The sequence below is a fragment of the Dermacentor albipictus genome, chromosome 9 (genome assembly GCF_038994185.2).
Source record: "Dermacentor albipictus isolate Rhodes 1998 colony chromosome 9, USDA_Dalb.pri_finalv2, whole genome shotgun sequence".
Classification (NCBI taxonomy): domain Eukaryota; kingdom Metazoa; phylum Arthropoda; class Arachnida; order Ixodida; family Ixodidae; genus Dermacentor; species Dermacentor albipictus.
Genome location: NC_091829.1, coordinates 130,983,970 through 131,003,961, shown reverse-complemented (window position 1 = coordinate 131,003,961; position 19,992 = coordinate 130,983,970). Strand labels below are relative to the sequence as shown.

At 49.1% G+C, this 19,992-nt stretch overlaps 1 long non-coding RNA gene across 1 annotated transcript; it reads left to right on the top strand.

The window, feature by feature from the left end:
• Positions 1–9,582: 9,582 nt before the first annotated feature.
• LOC139049680 (uncharacterized) lies at positions 9,583–15,177 on the top strand. The gene is made up of 2 exons (XR_011508492.1): positions 9,583–14,474; positions 14,544–15,177. It is a non-coding gene; the product is annotated as an uncharacterized lncRNA (long non-coding RNA).
• Positions 15,178–19,992: the final 4,815 nt, after the last annotated feature.

Genomic DNA, 19,992 nt, shown 5'->3' with positions numbered 1-19,992 from the left:
ACGTCAAGCTGGGATATTGCGCAGCAGGGATTGTCGACTGGCAAGGGAGAACGTGAGAGGGCGTCAGCATCAGCGTGCTGGCGTCCGTTCCGGTACAGTACGCGGATATCGTAATCCTGTAGGCGAAGCGCCCAGCGGGCGAGACGGCCTGAGGGATCCTTCAATGACGACAGCCAGCATAGTGCATGGTGGTCCATGACGACCTCAAATTGTAGACCATACAAATAGGGCCGGAACTTGGTAAGCGCCCAGATGATCGCCAGGCATTCTTTTTCCATGACGGTGTAATTGGTCTCGGCTTTAGTAAGCATACGGCTTGCATATGCCACAACATATTCAGAAAACCCTTCTTTGCGCTGCGCTAGGACAGCGCCGAGGCCAACACCGCTGACATCTGTGTGTACCTCAATAGGTACCGTTGGGTCGTAGTGGCGCAAAATGTGAGGAGACGTCAGCAAACGACGGAGCTTAGTTAACGCCTCGTCGCACTCGGACGACCAAGAATGGAGAGGTCCGTTGCTGCCAAGAAGCTTCGTCAGGGGCGATATGATGGCGGCGAAATTGCGAATGAAGCGCCTGAAGTAGGAACACAAACCTACAAAACTGCGCAGTTCTTTGACGGACGTCGGTTTAGGAGATTCAGCTACGGCACGAAGTTTGTCTGGATCGGGGAGGATTCCATCCTTCGAGACGACGTAACCTAGTATCGTGAGCTGCCGCGCTGCAAATCGGCACTTCTTTAGGTTCAGTTGGAGGCCAGCGTTTGCTAAGCACGTCAAAACACGCCGTAGGCGTTGAAGGTGCGTGGTGAAGTCAGGGGCAAAAACAACAACGTCGTCGAGATAACATAAGCACGTGTGCCACTTCAAACCGCGGAGAACTGTGTCCATCATGCGTTCAAAGGTTGCTGGCGCATTACAAAGTCCAAACGGCATGACGTTAAATTCGTATAAGCCGTCGGGTGTGACAAAGGCTGTCTTCGGCCTATCGACGTCAGCCATGGGTACTTTCCAATAGCCGGAGCGTAAATCTAGAGATAAAAAGAATTCTGCTCCGTGTAGGCTATCAATGGCGTCATCGATTCGCGGCAGCGGGTATACATCTTTGCGAGTGATCTTGTTCAGGCGCCGATAGTCTACACAGAACCGTACCGAGCCGTCTTTTTTCGTAACAAGGACGACAGGGCATGCCCATGGACTGTGCGAGGGTCGGATCACTTCGCGGCGAAGCATATCGTCCACTTGCTCATTAATCACACGACGTTCTGTGGCAGAGACGCGACATGGTCGTTGCCGCAATGGCGGTTGGGAGCCAGTGTCAATATGGTGCGTGACAGCAGACGCCCGGCCAAGGGAAGGTTGCCCGACATCAAAAGAAGAACGAAATTCTTCTAAGAGGCGCAGAAGCTGCGAACGCTGAGGTGGGGTGAGGCCATCGGCAATAGATGAATCGAACACACCTGTGGGCAAAGGGTCCGACGTAGAGAGAGAACCGAGCGTGTTGTAACTGGCGCAGGACGTGTCTTCGGGAACATCCGTAATTTGTACGGCGTCGATCACTTCCACGTGGCCAAGACATTCGCCTTGAAGCATCATCACAGGGTATGGGAAGGGGTTACAGACAAAAATAGCTGTGGAGCCCTGTTTGACGTTTCCAGTCGTAAAAGGCAGCAGCAGACCTTTTCGAGTATAAAAGTGGCCCGACGGAGAAAGTAGTGCGATGGCGTCAGAGAGACTGCTGCACTGCATTGATACAATCACTGACGAGTTGGCAGGAACGTTTGTGTTGTGCCTGACGAGTAGTTTGTTCGCAAAAGAAGCATTAACGGCAAGCGTGATATCTGAGATCGGCGACAGTTCTAGTTCGGCCCGTGCACAATGAATGACGGCATCGTGGCGGGCGAGAAAGTCCCACCCCAGAATAACTTCGTGGGAGCACGAGGAAATCACAATAAATTCGACGGCGTATACAACGTCCTCGATGAGAACACGAGCGGTGCACGCCGCAATCGGGTGAATACGCTGTGCGCCCGCTGTTCAGAGGGCGAATCCAGCAATGGCCGTTGTAACCTTTCGAAGGAAGCGACAAAGCTTTGCTTCCATAACTGATACAGCGGCTCCGGTATCCACGAGGGCATATGTGCTGCGCACACCGTCAACTAACACGTCTATCGCATTGGTCGGGCTACGTTGAGGACTTCCGCGTTTCGATGGGGTCGCAGTCCTTGCCTCATGGACTGCGACGATTAGTTTTCCTCATCGCTAGCTTCGGGCCGAGGCCGCATCGGTGATGGGGAGCGTCGGCGTGGAGAAGTTGAGCGGCGGATGTTGGCGGACCGGCGGAATGGTGACGCAGCCCGAGGTTCGTCGTCGTAATAAGGGCGCGGAGAACCAACCATAGAACTTGGCCCATATGGTGTAGCGCTAGGTGACTGCACGCGACTACAGTAGCGTGCGACGTGGCCTGCGTAGCCGCACGCAAAACATATCGGTCGATTGTCCGCTGTACGCCACCGAGTCGTTGCGGCAGGTCCCATCCATGTGGAAGGACGCGTTGGACGTGGCGGCTGGTGAATTGATTACATAGCAGGCTGTTGTCGGGGCATAGCGAGGACTTCGGCGTACGTGAGGGGTCCCCGTTGAGGGAGTTGTTGAGGCTGGGTGACGACTTCCGCGTAGCTGAGTGGCACAGCTGTCGGGATCTGTTGGGGCCTGGCCATGACTTCGGCGTAGCTGTGAGGCGCAGCCGCAGGAACACGCTGGTGGTGCTCAGGCAAAACCTTGTGCAGTTCTTGCGCTATGACACGGCGAAGCGGAGGCGCAAAACTTGGCGTAGGCGCGTGTACCGACTGCGGCTGCGCAAAATACATCAACGAGAGTTGCCGGGCAACTTCCTCGCGGACGAACGCCTTCATTTCTGCGAGCAACGCTGCCTGGTTGGGCATGGCAGCCAAACCAGCGAGGTGTTCGTCACGCGGTAGAGATCGACGGGTCAGTGACCGCTGCCTGCGGAGTTCTTCATAGCTCTGACACAGCGTAACAATTTCAGCCACAGAGCGTGGACTTTTGGCCAGCAACATGTTAAAGGCGTCGTCTTTTATGCCCTTGAGGATGTTGCGGATTCGATCAGACTCCGCCATGGTCGAATCGAGTTTCCTGCATAAGTCCAGGACATCTTCGATATAGCTGGTGAACGTTTCGCCTGGCTGTTGAGCTCGTTCTCGCAAACGTTGCTCGGCACGCAGCTTGCGAACAGCAGGGCGACCAAATACATCGGCGAGGGAAGTCTTAAATTCCGACCATGTCTGGAACTCTGCTTGATGGTTGTTATACCACAGGCTGGCAACCCCAGCGAGGTAGAACAGAACATGGCTCAGTTTGGCCGCTTCGTCCCACTTGTTATGGTCGCCTACCCTTCGTACGCCGTGAGCCATTCGTCCACGTCAGTGTCGTCCGCTCCAGTGTAGATAGGAGGGTTGCGATGACGAGGCACCCCGGGACACGCAGTGGATGCAGGAGGAGGCGTTTGCTGGGAGGCGTCTTGGGGCATGGTAGATGGTAGGGTACGAGACCGGAGTTCCAGGATGATCGTCTGATGGTACCCCGCACACTCCACCAATTCTAACGGCGTTTATTAGGCAGAGCTCGGAGCAGCGCAACGACGACGGGCAGGGCAGTCACAGCTTCCAAAAACGAGAGCCGTTGCTGAGCAGGAGCGCTGAACCCACTAGCGTCTCTCTTTGCTACAATGTGTATATATATATATATATATATATATATATATATATATATATATATATATATATATATATATATATATATATATATATATATATATATATATATATATATATTTCACAACACTTTCAATCCAGATAGGGATTATTACAGGAGTGGGCATATGGCCATCAAAAAAGTACCATATGAGCAAACACTGAACAAACAAGGCGTTTGCATAGAACAACATGGACACTTACATTTATTGAGTAACACACTGGTCTTCACACAATGGCTCTTGCAAAAAAATAAAAATCAAAATAACTAAAACACTAAGTTGTGATTGCGATTGCTTCTTCTGGATTATTTGTAAATATTTCTAATGTGGGCTGTGCAGTAATAGCAGGGTTTAAGCAGTTCCACTCTCGCACAGCTCGCGGAAAGAATAAAAAGAAAAAATATTCTTGTTACAAAGAAATTCCTCTAGCGTGAAAGCGTGCTTATGCCGGGTCGGTCTAGTGTGTTTGTACTTTAGAAAGGCGGCGGGATCCAACTTCAGCGCACTGTGTAATACCAAGTATAGGAACGTTAAAGGGAAGCTGAAAGGTTTTCCAGAAAAAATGAGTGAACATCTGTACATAATGGTTTTCAACCCTCCGAATTCGAATATCGTATCGAAATTGAGCGAAAGAAAGCGCAAATATATTTTATTTCGACGAGAAGTGCAGCAGCGGACCCGCCCAGCTCGAGCGTTTCGTTTCCGCCTGTGATTGGTCGGTGCGCCTCGTGACGTCAACTCTAGTAACCGACCGCTGCCGCTACACATGAAGCGCGGTGCCAGGTAGTTCGGTGCTGTTTTTCTGAGACGGTAGTGGAAAATTTAGAGAGACTGCATTTTTCTGAGGAGTTCGGCGTTACTCCCTACATGTACGAGCCGATTGTGAAGAGCCGGCCTCTCGAAGAAGCAAGCGATGCTGGTGCGAGCAGTGCTTTCGACGCGAACGAAAGCAAAGTCTTGGGATCTGCTCGTGTTGGAAATGCTCTTTGGTGAGTATGTTTTTTGCAAAGCGATGTAGTGATCTCGCCGATTTTTCGCCGATCTAGTGAGCTCGTTTCCGGTCAAACAACTGTATTGTTGTGTTCCTGCATGCCTCCTCGTGGAACGTAAGCGGGGATGCGATCGTCGGCATTTGTGCGCTGTCCAAAGCTGTCGGCAATCTACAAAGATGGTTTAAACGCGTGAAAAGCTTCCCGGTTCATGCAGTACGTGTAGTGACCTTCATCTGTTGACTACCACGTTGACTACCACTCACGTTGATTACCACTCACGTTGACTACCACGCACGTTGACTACCACTCTACATACACGCAGTCGCACCAACAAAGGAATGCAGGGTCGATCGAAGCAGATTACGATGGCACGCACGCAGAAACAAGCGCGGTCAGGCACGGTCGCGGACGCTGCGAAGGAATGAAACACTAGAGTTGACGTCATAACACTGCGGTTTCTGGTCTCTTCTCGCATCGTCAGCGTCAGCAGCAGCGCGCGGCATTCGACTGGGGGCGGAGCTACAGCGCAATTTCAACCGACGATTACGTTGCTCCTAATTGAAAAAAAAAACCAAATTTTACCTACATGGTTTATAAGGTTCGAGCATCCGTATATGAGCGTCTTACTGGATTCGACAGACTCTTCAGCTTCCCTTTAATCGTTGAACCTTAGCTCGAATTTCGAAGGTAGCAGGTAGCAAGGCCTGCGCGATAAAGAAGTTCGGTTGGTGAATCTGTGCGTTTAAAACGATTATAGATAAACTGAGCAGCTTTTCTTTGTATGCGTTCCAGCGTATGAATGTGGTTTTGGGAATGTGGAAACCATGCTATGTTGGCGTATTCGAGTGCCGGCCTGATAAGGCTGACGTGGGCAAGCTGTTTTGTCTGGCTGATGGAATGCGATAAGGTGCGTTTGAGGTAGAAAAGCTTGTTCAAGACTTTTTTAGCCATATACTCTATGTGCGCATTCCAGCTGAGGTCGGATGAGATGATTACGCCTAAGTATTTATACTGGGTGACGCTTTGTAGAATAGTGCCGTTGAAACCGTACGGGAATTGCAGACTTGATTTTTTGTTTGTGACCGACATGCAGAAAGTTTTGTCAGAATTTATCACCATTGGCCAGTCTGCACACCCCTGCACTACCTTATTTAGGGAATTGTTCAGTTTTGCCTGATCTTCGTGGTTACGCACAGCATGATAAAGAATGCAGTCGTTTGCAAAGAGGCGAATGGTGACGTCGACATGGTTTGTTATATGATCTATGTGTAATAAGAACAGAAGTGGGGCCAGTACAGAGCCCAGGTAAATGCCGGACAAAACAGGGACAGCATCAGAAAGGTGATAATTGTATTCTACGTATTGGGAGCGGTTTGACAGAAAGTCATTAATCCAACCAACAAGAGGGTCGTTACCAAGTAGGCGGTTAAGTTTGTGAAGCAATTTAACGTGGGAAACACGATCAAACGCTTTAGAGAAATCCATAAAGATTATGTCTACCTGTAATTGCTCATTACTGTTTTGAGTTAAGTCGTGAAGGGTTTCAGCGAGTTGGGTGACTGTTGATAAACCGTTTCGAAAACCGTGCTGGTTTGAATGGTTTAAATTGTCTGATTCCGTGAATTCTGTTAAGTGTTTCAAGATTATGTGCTCTAGTATTTTGCAGCACGTGCATGTTAAAGAAATTGGCCGGTGGTTAGACGGGCAAGATGCGTCACCTGATTTTGGGATCGGAATTATTTTTGCAACCTTCCACTCTGCAGGAAGGCGGCTCTCACGGAGTGACTTTAAGAAAAATAAATGAAGAAACTTGCTTACTGGTTCTGCGTACCATTTCAAGAAACTGTTCGGAATTTGATCTGGATCATAGATTTTCTTTTCATCTAAATTGAACAAGAGAGATAACATATATAATCTATGCATTATATATATTATCATACATCTTATATCTTATATATTATTATATAACTATATATTATCAAGATAATTATCTCCCTTGCCAGCTATGCCAGCTTGTGATATTTTTGGGGTGCCCAAAATGCTTTCTTGGCAGTGGCTAGGGACGAAGTGGTTCAGGGAACCATTATCGACGGTGAAAATGGATTGACAGTACTTGTTAAACGTGTTAGCTTTTTGCTTATTTTCCTGGTAATTCATGGAGGGCGCGTAAGAGCGTTTCACGCTTAGGTAGCGCCAGAATTTTTCAGGCGAGTTCCTGATAAAGCTGTGTAATGAACTTGAATATATGAATGAATGTGAATGTGTAATGAATATATATATATATATATATATATAGTCATATAATGAGAAGCCAACAAACACTGACACCAAGGACAACATAGGGAAATTTCATGTGCTTAATAAATGAAATAAAGTAATCATAAATTAGTGGAAATTAAAGTGGATGAAAAAACAACTTGCCGCAGGTGGGAACCGAACCCACAACCTTCGCATGTCGCGTGCGATGCTCTATCAATTGAGCTACCGCGGCGGCGTTTCCCCACCCACTTTCTAGGGCATTTCTGTGTACTAGTAGAACCCTGGGAGTGTTAGCCAGCGCCCCCACTCACAGACCTTGGCGGCGGACGTGGAACGTCTTTTTTGCCGCAGGCGTCACGAGAACGTGATCTTTTCGGGTGAAGGAAGCTGGTCAATAAACCCACATATGCTACCTGAAGGCATCAATGTTGCCGGATTCGAGACCCTCGTTAAGTAATAAACGAGAAGAAAGGGGGTTAACCGAGGGACCCGATATTTATTAGTCATATAATGAGAAGCCAACAAACACTGACACCAAGGACAACATAGGGAAATTGCATGTGCTTAATAAATGAAATAAAGTAATGATAAATTAATGGAAATTAAAGTGGATGAAAAAACAACTCGCCGCAACTTACCCCCTGCCTTCGCATTTCGCGTGCGATGCTCTACCAATTGAGCTACCGCAGCACCGTTTCCCCATCCACTTTCTTGGGTATTTGTGTGCCCTAGTAGAACCTTGGAGTGTTAGCCAGCGCCACGACTCACAGATCTTGGCGGCGGACATAGAACGCCCTTTTTGACGCAGGCATCACGAGAACGTGATCTTTTTGGGCGAAGGCAACAGTATGGTGGCTAGAGGGGGAAGTGTCAGCATCGGCTGGGCTGCGCCGCGTATGGCGATGCGGCATTTTTTCATGACAACTACAGGTGGCGCACTCATCGTCCCCGAGCTTGGTTTAGATTTTGTGTCGAATGGACGTGCTATTCGGGGCTCCGTGGCGGCGACGAAATCCAAAGTTCTTTGTGCATGCTTTGAGCTTGCTTCTGTTCTTGATTTGCTCGTTTTTTTTTTGCCTTTAAATAGTAATTGAGCGGCTTTTCTTTTTCTTTTTTTTGTCTCTCGTTATTTGGGTGCGCGGGTGTGTTTCGTGCACATTGGGTTTTGCAGGATTGTTAGAGCGTCCTTTCGCGCCACGTGCTTCAACGCGTGCAGCCGGTTGGGACGCTGAGTGTTTGTAGTCTTTAAATGGTAGCTTGGAGGTGGCAAGAATAATAGCTATTAGGTGGTTTTACTGTGCGTGTTTGTGGTAGGAAAGTGAGAGCGTGGCCGCGTTGTTGAGCGCGCACGAGAGCGTGTCGTACCTTCGGTCTCCGCGGCATTTGTTGCTTTTGAAACAGTACTGAGGGTTGCTTTGCGACATTTTGAGGATTTGGATCCTGTGCGTATCGGTTCTTGCTAAAATGCAGGTGCTCTGCATTGATATAGTGGTATAGTACTGTAGCGTTTGCACCAGTAGTAGCATTATTATAGTACTATAGTATTCGCAAAAAGGCGTGCAATATATGGCGAGAAAGCCGGTAAAGCAGGCAGTGCGTGGGGGGTCCCTCAAGGCAGATGAGGATACGCATGAGAATGGCGAGGGCATCGAACCAACTGGCACACAATGTGATGTCAATACTAGACTGCCGAAAATGGAGGCTTTCCAGGAAGAGCTTGTCAAACAGGTGCCAGAGCTCAAGAATGAGCTGGACAGTGAGCGTGATGCACGGAAGGTAGTTGAAAAGAGACTTGAAGCAGCCGAGGAAAAGCTGGACAGGGCCGCCATTGTGAACGAGAATGTGCATGACGATGGAACGCATACCTCCGACACGACAGGCGAGGGAGTGTCACTAGGCTACGTAGAATTCGGGCAGCGTGATGAAGGGTGAGCTGGAAAGAGCGGCAGCTATCTCGAGGCCGCCGCGCGGAAACAGCAGGAGCCCAGGGGACAATGCCCCTTGTCGAGTTTGAATCTCGCGGAAAAGGACAAAGGGAAGCAGGGAGAGGTAGGAGAGAGTGAAAAGGTGATTATCGCCGGCGACTCAAACATGGCTAGTTGCTCAAAAGCAATTGTGGACAGGGTGAAAGGCGATAAAAGAGTGGCGGTAGGGACATGTCCAGGGTGGACACTGGGTTCTGTCATGGAGCCAGCAAAAGAAAAGCTCGCGCAAAATGCCCACGTGCGCAACCTTGTCATAGTAGCAGGTGGGCTAAATGACGTCCTGAACAGGAAAGGGACAGGACAAGCCCAACGCTTGGCGAAGGGGGTGGACGACTTGCGCGAGCTATCCCCTCAGGTGCAGATCGTGGTGTGCATGGTGCCGGAGGTGCCTGTACGTGACTGTTGCAACTTAACGCATTTTCGAAGTGCGCGCACCTTTATCGCCTTATCTGGCGATCCTTCGAGTTCGGATTATCACTACTAACACGTGCTCCTTTCTATCTTCCTGCCACTCGGCTACTTATAAATACGCTCTACACCTTTGAATAAACGCTCATTTTGTTCTACTGACTACGTTGATGCTTCACTGGTCTGGCGTTATTGCGAGCACGCCATGGCTATGCTACAGTGGCGACGAGGATGGACATCGCCCATGCAGTAAAAGTCGACGCTGAACCGGAACCCACGCAGAACCGAGAAACCAAGGTCATCATGGCTCACCAACTTCCCGACTTCGAAGAAGGCAAAGATAAGTGGAAGCCGTACCTTATTAAAGTAGAAGCATACTTTGAAGCGAATGCGATTGAAGACTCGACTAAGAAGAGAGCATTGCTTGTTGCTGCGTTAAATACGCATACGATCCAAGTGCTGGCAGGGAAGGTGGCTCCACGCAAGCCAAATGCATTGACGTATGAAGAAGTCGTCGAAGTTTTGAGTGAGCACTACAGTCCCAAGAGAGCTACAAGTTTTTCAGTCGTTTTCAAGCGGAGGGCGAGCCTGTTAATGAATTCCTGGTAGACATTCGCCGAATAGCTGACAATTGCAATTTTGGCAGTGCTTTGGATCGCATGCTTCGAGATCGCATTGTTTGTGGAATACGGTCAGGTGCCCTGCAGAAGCAGCTACTGGCACAGCGGGATTTAACGCTACAAGACGCTGAAGCGATGGCCCTTGCAGCTGAGGCTGCGGATAGTGATGTAAAAGAGATGATCGGACCGGCAACGACACCCGTGTTAAAAGTACAGGCGTATCGGAAAGAAACTCTCGTGGATGAGAGGAGGGCTGCCGCACGTCAAGAATGCGCTAGGTGCGGTAGTACAAAACATAATGACGCGTGTTGCCCCTGGTCTAACGCTCGCTGTTACCGCTGTGGACGACGTGGTCACCTTGCAAGGAAATGTCGAAGTCGCGGGGCTCGAGAACAAGGCACTGCAAGGACAGCCCAAACTAACACCCTTTTGGGGACGGAAGCCTCAGCCGACGAGGAATCCGAAGCCGCCCACATTTGGACTTTGGTATACCAACGAAAAAGCTGTCTGGAACCGCCGATCCGCCGAACGTTTGCTTGGTGCGGTGTGCAGCTGAGCATGGAAGTTGATACCGGGTCGCCCGTTTGTGTCATCCCGCGTGAACTATATTATAAGCACCGTGAGCAATGGCCGAAACTGAAACCGTCCAGTCTCAATTTATCTTGCTACACAAGACGCCTTCCAGTACTTGGGGAGCTTGCGCTCCAGGTTTGTCATAAAGGGGTGACAGTGGAGTGTGCGTTGACAGTCTTGGACTGTGCGGGACCAAGCCTCTGCGGTCGCGATTTAATCCAGCGGCTGAACAGCGCAGGTGCTCCAGTGGTTAGTTTTGTAGACACCTCGGCGGCAACAAATGACTCGAGCGAATCCAGCGTGAACAGCATATTCAATGACTACAACGACGTGTTCTCCGAGGAACTGGGGCTAATCAAGGGTCCTCCAGCCAGCCTGCACATGAAGGAAGGCGCCGTACCCAAGTTCTGCAAGGCCAGACCCATTCCATACGCGCTACGCGAGCGAGTGTCACTCGAGCTAGACCGTTTAGTTTCTGTGGGCGTGCTGTCACCGGTGGCACACTCTGAATGGGCAACGCCCATAGTCGTAGTGCTTAAAGGGCCCCTGAAACAGTTCGGACAAATTTTGTAGGCGCGTAGGGTACAGCTTAAGTAGAACATTCGCACCACAATTTAAGTGAAGCGTTACGTATTAATGGAGCTGCAAGCGATTAGAAGTTACCCTCCTCCCTAGCTATGATTTTCCTCCTCAACTCGCTCGCCGAGCGAGCGGCGCTAAGCTCCGCCTTCACTGGTTTAGCGTCACGATGCGACGTCACATTGCTCACTTCCGGTTGTTTAGGAGCACGCCCCCTCCCGCGCGAGACCTCTCAGCTAGCCGCTTGGCCGTCGACCCAGAGCTATCGAAGCAGCGTGCGTTGCGAGCATTCTGTCGTAGCGCCGAACGTGTCCGGTACTCCGCTAAAAACAGGCAAGCTGGTCATTTCGGCAAATGACTGGAGGCATAAACTCAAGCTGATGAAGGAACTTTAGCGTAGACGTACGTGAGCAGCCTGATCGGTCTGCACGGTCCAGACACTTGCTGGCGCAGCGCTTAACCAGTCAAACAAAGCGCTAATATTGCTCTAACCAAGTGTAAAGCATTTTAAACATTTATAAATCAACGTGTTGATGATTACACTCCTGCGAAAAATACACACCAGCAGCAAAGAATACACTTCGTTGCTGCTACTGTGTATGGTTGAGCTCTGTGCCACCAGGTGGCTGCACCGTGCAGACCGTTCACATTTGCCCTTCTGATCTCGTGGCTCATCCCGGCACAGTCAAGCGGCCAGACCCTGTCCCCTTGCGCTTGCGTTTGCCCTAATACTGGACTCGCGGTTTGCAGGTCGCTAGGTTTGCAGTCCACAAGGCAACAAAGTTGAATCATAGTGCTCGCGAAAAGACTGAGACCGACTCTGACCGCGGAGCTCTCGTCAAAATGGAGTACGTTGTAACACAAGCAGACGACACTTGCTGTGTGCCGGAAGTGCTGAAGTGTACTAAAAAACTATTCTTGTGTATCCTCTTTAAGTTATTTTCTTTTTACAAAAACAAAGTAACTAACATTCCAACTATTACGAGCATCATTTGTTCGCCATAAAGTTGGAAAAATTATCGAACACGCGCCCTGGTCAGCCAATCAGATAGCTCGCCCATGTGACGTAATATGGGTTATTTGCATCATATGGGTAGGGGCGGCTTAAAATTCCGCCGAGCAGTGCGCTGCGATCGGCAGCGATGGGTATTTTTAAAACCTTATAATAAATTACACGCTTTACGCAGAGCACTTAGATGCATCAATTAATGATCAGAAGAACCTACTCTAACGACTCAGTACGTTTGTAGAAAATCGCCAAAATCGTTTCAGGGTCCCTTTAAGAAAGACGGCGCAGTAAGAATCTGCGGCGATTTCAAGGCCACAGTAAATCCAGCGTGTGCAACTGAGCAATACCCATTGCCAATCATTGAGGATATGTTTGCCCGATTACACGATGGGGACTATTTCAGCACTCTGGATTTACGGGATGCATACAATCAAGTGGCGCTAGACGATAACGCGAAGAAAGTTTGCGTCATTAATACGCCAAAAGGGCTATTTTGCTACAATCGACTTCCTTTCGGTATAGCCTCAGCGCCCGCAATATTCCAAAGGAAAATGGATGAGGTATTGGCTGGCCTTCCAGGAGCACAGGCTTATCTTGACGATGTGCTCATTTCCGAAAAAGCGAGTGACGGCGGCGAAAGGCTGAAAAACGTCTTACAGCGCTTCCGAGAGCGCGGTGTAAAGCTAAGGTTCGATAAATGCAACTTGCGCAGCCCAGCAGTAACTTATCTAGGCCATCGGATCGATCGTGATGGGCTTCATCCGACAGAAAAAAACCTTGACGCTATCATGAAGGCACCGAGCCCCTGTAATGTCAGTGAGCTACGTTCATTTTTCGGTATGATTACTTTCTACGCGCGGTTTCTGCCGAACATGCCAACCACACTTGGCCCATTGTATCAACTGCTTGAAAAGAACGCACGCTGGCAATGGAAACAGCCGCAAGAGCACGCGTTTGATCTTGCCAAGCAAAGCCTTAAAACAGCCAAGGTTCTAGTTCATTTCGACCCTTCGAAGGAACTTAAACTGGAGTGTGACGCGTCTCCGTACGGTGTGGGAGCTGTCTTGTTTCACACGACCGGTAACGTTCACAGGCCCATTGGGTTCCGCTCGCGAACATTAACGCAGGCGGAGCGCAACTATTCGCAGCTCGAGCGAGAGGCACTGGCACTGGTATTCGGCGTCACGAAATTCCGTGACTACCTTCTAGGTCGGGAATTTACCTTAGTGACTGACCACCAGCCATTGTTGGGCCTGCTGAAATCGGACAAGCAGACGCCTACAATGGCCGCCGCACGGATACAACGTTGGGCACTCCACCTGGGGGCCTACCGCTACCGGCTACAGTATGCACCAGGACGACAGATGCTGAACGCTGACGCCCTCAGCCGACTTCCGCAAAGATCTCCGGAATCTGACGATGACGGTGAGCCGCCCGAATATGTGCTGTCGCTAAACCAGCTGAACAATGGCACCATAACAACGCGTGAGCTGAAAGCATTAACGGCTTTTGACCCTGTCCTGGTCGAGGTCAAACGGTACATATTAAATGGGTGGCCCAGAAACGCAAACGGAATGGCCCGGGCCTTACTGCCGTTTTTTGACCGCAAGCTCGAATTATCCGTAGCACATGAACTGGTGTACTGGGGTAATAGGGTCATAATACCGACCGAAGCTAGGGAGCGAGTGCTGCATCTTCTACACGAAACGCACCAGGGTTCACCGGCAATCAAATCTGTCGCTCGTTCTTTGTTCTGGTGGCCAGGCCTCGACAAAAATATTGAAGACGTGTCTGCACAATGCCAGTTCTGTGTGCAAAATCTGCCGACGCCAACTGCAGCTCCCGTCGTTAACTGGCCTGAAACAGGCGAAAGGTGGTCCCGCATTCACATTGACTACGCGGGTCCGATCTGCGGAAAAATGATACTCGTACTAGTCGACGCACACACCAAATGGCTCGAAGCAATACCTTTGTCACATGCCTCAACTCAGACTACCATTGACTGTCTGCGTGGCATTTTCAGCAGGTTTGGAATACCACGCACGATCGTTTCTGACAACGGGACCCCATTTGCCAGTCAAGACTTCGCGTTGTTCGTGACAAACAACAACATTGTGCACCTTCGATGCGCTCCATACCATCCCCAGTCTAATGGTGCGGCGGAAAGGGCAGTGCGAACGATAAAAGATGGTCTTCGAAAAATGACGAAAGGAAAACTGGAAGAGAACCTAGTACGGTTGCTTTTTTAACTACCGGGGGACTCCGCAAAAATCGGGTAAATCCCCAGCAGAGCTACTTTTGGGCTATCAAATTCGCTCACGCTTGGACGCATGTTTTCCTCCAGCACTTGCAGGACCAAAAGAGGACCAAGATGACTGGCTGCCGCTACCTGCAAGTGAAGTGTATGCCCGCAATTACGGTGTGGGGAGCAAGTGGACGCCCGGTCATGGGAAGGCGACGTCGGGAGCGAGAATGGTGACCGTGGAAACATCGGACGGAGTCGTCCAGCGGCACGTGGACCAGGTCCGCCCGCGACAGGAAGTACCAGGGGACAAACCGACAGTAACTACAACCACCACACATCGCAGTGAGCCGGACCAAGCAACACAACTACAGCATCCAGAAACGGTGAATCTGGATGAAGGCATAACTGCTCGGCGCATTCCAAATGGCACCCGTTCTCCAGACCTTGCGGCACCAGATATTCCAGTGGCCCCCGTTGCATACAGGTGTCGCCCAACAAACGCTGAGACGCTCAACGAGAGAACGCAAGCCAGTGCAACGCTTTCATTTCTGAGGAGGAAGGAATGTTGCAACTTAACGCATTTTCGAAGTGCGCGCACCTTTATCGCCTTATCTGGCGATCCTTCGAGTTCGGATTATCACTACTAACACGTGCTCCTTTCTATCTTTCTGCCACTCGGCTACTTATAAATACGCTCTACACCTTTGAATAAACGCTCATTTTGTTCTACTGACTACGCTGATGCTTCACTGGTCTGGCGTTATTGCGAGCACGCCATGGCTATGCTACAGTGACAGTCACGTACAAAGAGCCATAATGGCTGCTAATGAGGCAATATGGAAAATGAGCCGAGAGAAAGGCTTCGAGGTGGGCGAAGTAAACAGGGAAGCGAGAAGGTGTGGTGGGTTTAAACAAGACGGGATCCACTTCAATAACAGGCTGGCAGAAGAAATAACCTGGCGAACTGGTGGTCGCGCTGTTGCTTTTTAGGGGGCCCGCGGGCGCTCAGGAGGCCAGAGTTGATAGTAATGAAGAAGGTGCCCTAGGGGAACATCAGAAGAACATCGCCGTCGATAGCAAGAATATGAGGAAAGCAAGAAAGAGAGCTCGCCATGCTACATAAACATGCAGGTCGGCAGAAGAAAGGAAAAGTGGGCAGAGATTGAGGAGCAGTTAAATAGAGAACAAATAAGGGTGTATGTGGTTACAGAAATGCACCTTGGAGACTCAGAAGAGCCGCCAGTTATTGAGAATTATGTTGGGGAAGGGTCCAACAGAACTAAGTCGGAAAGAAAGGGAGGGGGAGTCGGAATGCTTATCCATCACGGAGCCAAAGGGAAAAGAGTAAATTCACAATTTCAAGAGCATCTTTGGTTATCAGGTAAAATGAGCGGGAAGAAAACTTGGCTGGGCGTTACGTATTTGTGGACCGGAAATAATTGCACAGAGAAGAATAAAGAGTTAGTGGAATGCATAAGCGCTCATATTAAGGGTTTCGGGAGTGGTGCAGAAATTGCCCTATTAGGTGACTTGAATGCCCGCATACAAGATTTAGATGGCTATACCGACAACAACGGGAAGTCAATGCTAGACCTCTGTGAGAAACATAACTTCGTTATCCTGTATACAGGGATTAAGTGTGAAGCGCAGATCACGTGGGAAATGGGAAACGGGCAATCGACCATTGATTGCTGTCTGATGACAGAAGGAATTCATGATAAGTTGAGAGAAATGGTCATCAATGAGGAAGGGTTTTCCAGCATAGGGAGTGACCATAAACGCATCATATTGAAAATGGGATATGTAGTTGGGAAAGAGAGCAAGAAGCGTAAAATGGCCAGTCCAAGTTTGAACACTTAACAGATAGCAAATATAGTCACTACAGCCGAGGAAGAACTTGGCAAATGGACAAGTAGAGAGGGGGAGTATGGTGAGCTTCTAAGTGTTATAACGACAGAAATACGGAAAGAGAAACAACATGTTCGTTGGAAAGGAACAAAGAAACCGAAAAGCTGGTGGAACAGGGAGATAATAGAAGGGATCGCAGAACGGCAGAAAGCATCTCGAGAGCACAGGCCGGAAAAAAAGGCGCAGTTGCCGCAGGATGAAGTAACCAGTAAATTGGGAAATATACTGGGAGAAAAAGTCTATGGTTCAAATACTGGTGCAAGCAAAATTAAAAGCTGAAAGTGAACGCTGGTCGTCAGAAATACGTGAGAAAAAAAAGGCCGCACCTAGAATATTTTGTAACCACATAAAATTATTAGGCAGGAAGTGAACAACAATGCAACATATCCTAGACGAAGATGAAAATAGACTGGAAGGAGAAGCGGCAATCAATTACATCCGAATAATAACAGCCGAATCTTTCCAAGGCAATGACGAGGTAGTATTTGAAGAAAGAAACTGCATGAAAGAGACCCAAGTGGAAAAGGAGCTTGTGCTGACAAAGTTCAACTGGAAGAAATCGGAAGAAAAAATTCCTAAGCACACAGCCACAGGGCTAGATGAGGTTGCCGTCAGGCTGATTAATGAACTAGGACCAAAAAGTAAGAAAGCTCTGGTGAAAGCAGTGGAATAAGCTTTAAAAAGATAGACGAATACCAGACAGTTGACGATAAAGTAGAATGAATTTAATTTATAAAGGCAAGGGGGAGAAAGGTAGAATTCACTCGTATAGACCGTTGACCATAACATCGGTAATATTGTCACGTGGTCGTGACGTTAGAGAACACAGTAGCAGTACTGTGAAAGACAAACTAGCTTTTATTGGGCGAACCTGTGCCCACAAAACAGGCTACACTTAAAGCGCAACGATAGCGGCGAACACAGTCGGCGATCGTCGAAAATCTGATCAGCGGGTCAAGCGCGTCGGCTTTTATAGAGCAGTCATCGAATGTTCCAGACTAATCGTTCGGACCCGCGTGCCATCCACAAAGTTCTACACCATTCGCGTCAGGTGATGAAATCAGATAACATAACGTTCGGCGACAACAGACAGCGGATAGAAGCATCGATAACGTTCCAGAAACTTCGGATACATACAGGCGCGTCCCACGCTGTGCGATTACATTTGTTAGGCTGCGAAACGTGGTTGCCCGATAAAGATAAGTATACGTGTAAGTATACAGGCTAGCAATGCAGGCAACCAAATTAAAGCTTCAAACTTGGGCAGAGAATAATGGCATTTTGGGAGAACTTCAGAATGGCTTCAGAATAGGTAGACGTTTAGACGATAACTTATTTGTTCTCACTCAGTGTATTGAAATATCAAAAGTAGAAAGCGGACCGTTATATGCGACCTGTTTAGACATTACGGGAGCCTATGACAACGTAGACCACAACATATTGTGGGATATTCTGAAAGGGGAAGGCTTAGGTGACGATTGTCTACAGCTTTTGAGAGATATTTACCTAGAAAATACCGTTTGCGTTGAACGGGAAGGGATGAGAAGCGAGGAGAAAGTTCATGTCAACAAGGGACTGAGACAGGGGTACCCTTTATCCCCACTGCTGTTTATGGTGTACATGATGAGGATGGAGAGGGCGCTAGAAGGAAGTAATATCGGGTTTAATCTCTCATACAAACAGGCGGATACAGTAGTTGAACAGCAGCTCTCACGTTTATTTTATGCGGATGACATTGTGTTGCTAGCTAACAAACAAAGTGATTTGCAACGTCTCGCTAATATCTGTGGACAGGAAGGCAACAATTTAGGTTTTAAATGTAGTGTTAGAAAATCAGGTGTTACGGTATTCAATGAAAACAGCGAACAGACAGTGGAAATACAGGGCCAGGAAATACCTCGGGTAACAGAATATAGATACCTTGGTATATGGATAAACGAAGGCATTAGATATATGGAAACACATGAAAAAACAAAAACAGTGAAGGGGAAGAGAAATGCAGCCATAGCGAAGCACAGAGCGCTATGGGGATACAATGGGTACGAGGTCCTCCGAGGTATGTGGAAAGGTTTAATGGTTCCAGGACTTACTTTTGGAAATGCGATTGTTTGTTTTAAATCAGGGGTACAATCAGGAATCTATGGGAACCAAAGGTCAGTGGGTCGCCTCGCATTGGGCGCTCACGGGAAGACTACAAATGAAGCTGTGCAGGGTGATATGGGCTGGACTAGTTTTGAAGTGAGGGAAGCTCGCAGTAAAATTAAGTATGAAGAACGCCTGAGGAATATGGAAGAAAGTAAATGAGCTGGGAGAGTGTTCAGGTATCTGTACAGGAAAAACATTGATTCACAATGGAGGAAAAGAACAAGGAAGCTTACCAGCAAGTATGTGGCTTGTAGGGTGGGCAACACAGCAACAAAGATGTTCAAGCGGAAAGTCACAGAGGCTGAAATAATCTCATGGGTGGCGTCAATGGAAAGGAAACCTGCCATGAGTAACTACTTAAGAGGAAAAAATGAAATCAGGAAAGAAACAATTTATGAAAGCTCAAAGGGAAGCTCATTACTTTTCGAAGCGAGATCGGGATGCCTTACAAGACGCACCCATAAAGCGAGATATCATAAGGAACAAGAAGCATGTGCTTGCTGCGGTAAAGCTAGGGAAACTATGGAGCATGTTTTATTGGAATGTGAAGACGTCTACGCAGCGGGCGATTTAGGCACCAGTGACCTCCTTGAAGCCCTTGGGTTCAGCGGGAGCCGTGGAAAAGAAAACATGTCCGCAATAGACATTAGTAAGAGGCGATTGGAGGATTGGTGGACGAAGAGTAGGGAAACAACTAAAAACGGAGACGTACAAAAGCACAGTTAGCAATAGGGGATCAGAAAATTTGGGTGTGGGAGTTTATAGTGTTTCTTTTTAGAGCGCAGCTCTTTGGCGTCCGTTCCTGGGTTTCGCGTCGTCGTCGGCGTCGTCGTCGGCGTTGTCGTCGGCCTCGTAACCAGCTCGCCGACGAATCTGCTCCGCCGCCGCGCATGCGCGCTGTCGGCTCTCCGGGCGAGGGAGGATGATGGAAGGGAGGAGGAGAGACTGTGGAGGAGGGCTGGCTACACAAATGGCTCTTTGGCGTCCGTTCCTGGGTTTCGCGTCGTCGTCGGCGTTGTCGTCGGCCTCGTAACCAGCTCGCCGACGAATCTGCTCCGCCGCCGCGCATGCGCGCTGTCGGCTCTCCGGGCGAGGGAGGATGATGGAAGGGAGGAGGAGAGACTGTGGAGGAGGGCTGGCTACACAAATGGCTCTTTGGCGTCCGTTCCTGGGTTTCGCGTCGTCGTCGGCGTTATCGTCGGCCTCGTAACCAGCTCCGCCCCCCTTTCATACCCCCAGCGCTAGCAGCGACCGACTGATACAGCTTTCGTGAGTCCGCTACCGCACTCACGAAAGACGTCGTGCACTTCCTGCAACTCGCATTAACCGTCCATCGATCCACACCGATGTTAGTAGTGGGAGACTTTAATGTTGACATAAAGACAAACAGCAATTTCCTAACACTTATGCGGGAGAACATCCCGTTCCTTTCGCTCGTAACGCGTCCCACGGCTGTGACAACCTCGCGAGGCACTTGTATAGATCTCGTCTTTGA